A 6,000-nucleotide genomic window follows, 5' to 3' on the forward strand; every position below is an offset into this window, starting at 1 on the left:
GTAATCCCAGCTACTCAGGAGGCTGAAGCAGGAGAATCACTTGAACTGAGGAGGCAGAGGTTGCAGTGAGAGAAGATCACACCACTGTACTCCAGCCTGGGTGACAGAGCAAGACCCTGTCTCCAAAACAAAAGAGGAATGTTGAAAGAAGAGTAATGTTTCTCAGCACAACAAAGACTATCTCTGACAAGCCCATAGCTAACATTATATTTAACTGTGAAAATATTTTTTTCTCTAAGATCAGGAACAAGACAAGGATGCCAACTCTCACCATGTCTATTCAATATAGTATGGGAAGTCCTAGCCACAGCAATCAAGCAAGAAAAAGCGTGACAGACATCCAAATAGGAAAGAAGTAGAAGAAAAATTTTAAATGCTACTTACAAAGTTTGTTGTGAACAGTGTAACTTCCATGTAAGGAAGTAATGAATGTAGTGAAGTGTTTGTAGTCATGGTAAACAGGCTTCTGAAATGTTATTTACATACTATTTTTAAAAGAGTTTCCACAAATGTTACTTATGCAGTGTGTCGTGAAAAGTATTACTTCGATGAAGGAATGTGGTTACCATACTGAAATTCATGTAAAATATTGGTCCAAACTCCTGACATTCCCTGAAAAGATTTATGGGAATTTCTGGGCTCTCAAGAGATTAATAAGAAATGGAATGAAGCCGGGTGCAGTGGCTCACGCCTGTAATGCCAGCACTTTGGGAGGCTGAGGTGGGCAGATCACTTGAGGTCAGGAGTTCGAGACCAGCCTGGCCAACATGGCGAAATCCCATCTCTACTAAAGATAGAAAAATTAGCCAGGCATGGTGGCAGACGCCTGTAGTTCCAGCAAGTCGGGAGGCTGAGAAAGGAGAATCGCCTGAACCCAGCAGGCAGAGATGTTGCAGTGAGCTGAGGTCACGCCACTGCATTCCAGCCTGGGCAACAGAGCAAGAGTCTGTCTCAAAAAAACAAAAAACGAAAGAAAAAAGAAAGGAAAAAGAAAAAGAAATGGAATCCTAAACTCTAAAGCCATGCTGACATAATAATATGGCTCATTCTCATGCACATTTTGAAACAGATGGGTAAATTATATCAAGGAAAGTTCAGAGCTCAGATGGTCTCTAAGAAAACTACAGCCAACTATGGGGTTAACAAGCAGAATCTTCGAAGTTCTCTATCTCTCTATTTTATTTTTTTTTTTCTGCCTACTTTCAATCTGCTGACTTTTCTGCTGGTGTTGAGATAAAAATCACTGCTTATGACATTTGAGCCAAGATTTTTAAAAGAAAGACTTAAAGTCATTTCAAATTAATGACTTTAAAAATAACAATAGTTCCATGATAAACAACCTAGACACCTGAGCTATCCCTTTCGGAAATGTAAATTTAGGTTTGCCTGCCTAACAATTGTGTATGGTGACAAAACAGGTAATTGAAGAATTAATAGTCTAGAATAATTATATAAATGTTTAGAAAAGTTAGGCTCTCAAGATCAGACAGGTTAAAATCTTGAGCTCAGAGCCATAATATAAGTTCACTGTCTGGCATAAAAATTGCTTTATGTGCCACTCAAGGAGTTAGAAAAAATTTTTAAAGTGCAGATAATCTTTTTCCCCACCCACATTGGAGCAGGTGATGAAGCAAATTAGGTTTTAGGACTAGATTGTCATGTGGACGCCATGTTAAATGTTAATTTCTTTTCCTTTTCTTTTTTTTTTTTTTTTTTTTTTTTGAGACTGAGTCTCACTCTGTCCCCCAGGCCAAAGTGCAGTGAGTCCATCTCTGCTCACTGCAACCTCTACCTCCCAGGTTCAAGCAATTCTCCTGACTCAGCCTCCTGAGTAGCTGGGATCACAGGCATGTGCCACCACGCCCAGGTAATTTTTCCAATTCTTGTTGATTTCCTGATGAGGGGATGAGAGATTGTTACCTGGGAGAGTGTCCCTGCTTTGGGTAAAAAAAGAGTGTTTTGTGTGAAATTGCAAATCTGGTATAGCAATAATCACTGGAGACTTTGATAGAAAGGACAAGGATTTGTATTGCTATTGCAAGTTTTCCATAAGAATGAAATGATCAAAAAGTAATCACATTTATTTATTTATTTATTTATTTATTTATTTATTTATTTATTTTAGACAGTCTCCCTCTGTCGCCCAGACTGGAGTGCAAAGGTGCAATCTCACTGCAACCTCTGCCTCTCAAGTTCACGAGATTCTCTTGCGTCCGCTTCCTGAGTAGCTGGGATTATAGGCACACATCACCATGCCCTGCTGTTTTTGTATTTTTTAGTAGAGATGGGGTTTCATCATGTTGGCCAGGCTGATCCTGAACTCCTGGGTTCAAGAGATCCTCCTGCCTTGGCTTCCCAAAGTGCTAGGATTACAGGCGTGAGCTACCCTGCCCGGCCTCAAAAAGTTATTACATTTTTTTCCCCCCCGAGACGGAGTCTCGCTCTGTTGCCCAGGCTGGAGTGCAGTGGCACAATCTCGGCTCACTGCAACTTCCACCTCCTGGGTTTAAGCGATTCTCCTGCCCCAGCCTCCTGAGTAGCTAGGATTACAGGTGCCCGCCTCCACACTAGGCTAATTTTTGTATTTTTAGTAGAGACGGGGTTTTACTATGTTTGCCAGGCTGGTCTTGAACTTCTGACCTCAGTAATTACTTTTTTAAACAACCATGTGGGCTGGGTTCGCTTGCATGAGGAACGCTTGCAGCCAGGAGCTGGAGACCAGCCTAGGCAACATAGTGAGACATCTTCTCTGCAATAAAATTAAAAATTAGCCAGGCATGATGGTGCATGCCTGTAGTCCCAGCTACTCAGGAGCATGAGGCGGGAGGATCCTTCAGCCCAGACGTTCAAGGCTGCAGTGAGCTATGATCGTGCACTCCACTGCACTCACACCAGTGAGCACTGCACTCCAGCCTGGGTGACAGAGTGAGACTCTGTCTCAAAAATGAAAAATAAGGCTAAGGCATGGTGGCTCAGGCCTGTAATCCCAGCACTTAGGTCACGATTTGGAGACCAGCCTGGGTAACATAGGGAGACTCTGTCTCTAGAAAAAAAATAATCAATCAACCAGTCAATCAAACACGTCAATACCGCGTCAGTAAAGCAGAGGTGACATCAAACTTCATTCCAGTAGCTAAGCCTGACCCAAATCCAGTTCCTCCAAACTAGGAAACCAGTCTCCCTGGTAAGCCTCTGACTGTGATGTTAGTATTAAAAGGCCGCTGCGTGGCATTATGCTAGCAGCCACTGTGTCTTAGCTGTTGAGAAGGACCTCGTGTGTGGTGGAAACCGGGGTTTTTTATTTCCAAAATTCCACATGAAGCCCTTCCTCTAATGGGGGCTCTGAAGACCGGCTGCTCCTCAGTAGTCAGGACCGTGACAGGAAGGATTTTACTCACCATTGACGCAGCCTCAAGTTGTCCCAAAGTGAGGCGGTGTCCGCTTAGATCTGTGCTGAGGAAAATGAGGTTCTGGTCTTCACTGCGGGCCTGGCGCCGGCGGCCACCGGAGGAGCACGGAGGCGGTGGGGGCTTCTCAGGGGTCCGACAAGGCGGCTCGCACGCCCCCTGCTGGTCATCTGGGTCAGCGCGGGGCCCTCGGCGCTCGCTCACTGTTTAGCGGTGGCCGCGTGCCCCCTCCTGGCTGTCTAGCTGAATTAATTAAATTCGGTGTTCAGATTGTTTAATGCCATGATTTTGGACGTTCAAACTAAAATGGGGCCCACTATCCTGTGTCTTTCTCAAAACTGTTAAAGGAACAATTAATCGGAACGAAATAAATGTAGATCTAAACTTTACAAGTTTCACAACATTCAAAGTAGTCCGTTGACATAAATTTAAAATACAAAGCTGGCGGGGCGCCGTGGCTCGTGCCTATAATCTCAGCACTTTGGGAGGCCAAGGCGAGCGGATCACCTGAGGTCGGGAGTTCCAGACCAGCCTGACCAACATGGAGAAACCCTGTCTCTACTAAAAACACAAACTTAAAAGGGCGTGGTGACGCATGCCTGTTGTACTAGCTACTCGGGAGGCTGAGGCAGGAGAATCTCTTGAACCCGGGAGGCGGAGGTTGCCGTGAGCCGGGATAGCGCCATTGCACTCCAGCCTGAGCAACAAGAGCAAAATTCCGTCTCAAAAAAAAAGTAATAATAGACAAAACTATAAAAATTCTAAAGTTACGTTAAATCACATGGAAAGCAATGTCAAATGAGAACTACTTAGCCACGCACAGTGGCTCACACCTTAATCCCAGCACCTTGGGCGGCTGAGGTGGGAGAACTGCTTGAGCCCAGGAGTTTGAGACCAGCCTGGACAACCCCGCACCCGGCAACCAACCCATCTCTACAAAAAATACAAAAGTTAGGCTGCTCTGCCTATGGAGTAGCCATACTTTTGTTTCTTTACTTCTCTAATAAACTTGCTTTCACACACACACACAGTAGCCGGGTGTGATGGCGCACACCGGTAATCCCAGCTACTAGGGAGGCTGAAGTGGGAGGATCACCTGAGACCAAGAGGTCGAGGCTGCAGTAAGCCATGATTAGGCCACTGCACTCCCACCTAGGTGGCAGAGACCTTGTCTCAAAAAAGAGAGAGAGAAAGAGATACTAACCTTCTCTAGATTATATTTGTATGGGTAAAATGTTATTGTTTCAGAAATTGTGTCAAGTCCCTGGAAATTTGTCAATGTCCTCGTTGTCCAAGATAAATCCCAGTGTAATGTTATCAGCCATAATCCCAGTTATTATTTTAACTGTTGTATGCCACTGAAACAACCAAATTTCCTTGCCAGTTTCATTATAATGAACTTTCATTAGATCTTAACCATAGCTAATTTACATCTTCTTTTTTTTTTTTTTTTTTTTTGAGACAGAGCCTCACTCTGTCACCCAGGCTGCTGGAGTACCATGGCACAATCTGGGCTCACTGCAACCTCCACCTCTCAGGTTCAAGCGATTCTCCTGCCTCAGCCTCCCCAGTAGGTGGGACTACAGGAGCCTGCCACCACACCTGGCTAATTTTTGTGTTTTTAGTAGAGACGGGGTTTCACCATGTTGGCCAGGCTCTTCTTGAACCCCTGACCTCAAGCAAGCCACCCACCTCGGCCTCCCAAAGTGCTGGAATTACAGGCATGAGCCACTGCACCTGGCCTACTATTATTATTTTTAGAGACAGCGTCTTGCTCTGTGTCCCAGACTGGAGTGCAGTGGCACCATCATAGCTCACTGCAGCCTGGAATTTTGGAGCTCAGGCAATCCTCCCACCTCAGCCTCCCAAGTAGCTAGAAATACAGGCACATGCCACCACACCAGGCTTTTTTTTTTTCCTTTGGTGTATTAGAGCCTCACTATGTTGTCTACACTGGTTTTGAACTCCTGGGTTGAAGCATCCTTCCACTTCAGCTGCCTAAGTAATTGAGATTATACACCACCACACCCGACTATTGCTGGTTCTTTAATGTTCTATTTTCTGGATTTAAAGAAACTTTTTCTCTTAAGCTAACTATATCTTGTGATAATTTAGGAGACTATACTTTTATAAACAGAAATGAAATATTTATCTTTTTCTCCCTGCCTGATCCCTCCAGAATTTAGAAACTCTTATTGAATATTTTCAGTTTCATGGCAATATAGTTATTTGCATAAATTCAATAAGAATCTCTTTACCTTATAACAGGACGTAATTGAGACAATTGGTAATATCACTAATGCGTTGACTCTAATGTCCCATTTGAGAATGATGTACATAGGATCAGATATGACCAGCCAGTGTTAAGGAACTAAGGTTGACTTTACAGAACCAATGTTCACAAAAACCTCTAGGTTACAAAACCCTCTGTGTGACAGGGATACTGTTACCTGAATTACACAGTTCCAAACCTAACAAGTGAGTAGAGATGGTCACTTCCTGAAAAGACCAGAAAACAGGATATTTTGGGGACTTCAAGAAGAGAAGAATTCACCTAAATCTACAGTTACTGCAGGTGAAGTCTGGTGGTAGA

At 43.9% G+C, this 6,000-nt stretch overlaps 1 protein-coding gene across 1 annotated transcript in view; it reads right to left on the reverse strand.

The window, feature by feature from the left end:
• The window catches only part of LOC105494199 (cytochrome c oxidase assembly factor 1), a 195,257-nt gene extending 191,723 nt beyond the window's left edge, over window positions 1-3,534 (reverse strand). The window contains exon 1 of the mRNA XM_071095105.1: window positions 3,399-3,534. The gene's annotated coding sequence lies outside the window, so the exon portion shown is untranslated. The remainder of the gene's footprint in view (window positions 1-3,398) is intronic.
• Between the last annotated feature and the right edge of the window lie 2,466 nt (window positions 3,535-6,000).

Source organism: Macaca nemestrina, chromosome 4, assembly GCF_043159975.1.
Source record: "Macaca nemestrina isolate mMacNem1 chromosome 4, mMacNem.hap1, whole genome shotgun sequence".
Classification (NCBI taxonomy): Eukaryota; Metazoa; Chordata; class Mammalia; order Primates; family Cercopithecidae; genus Macaca; species Macaca nemestrina.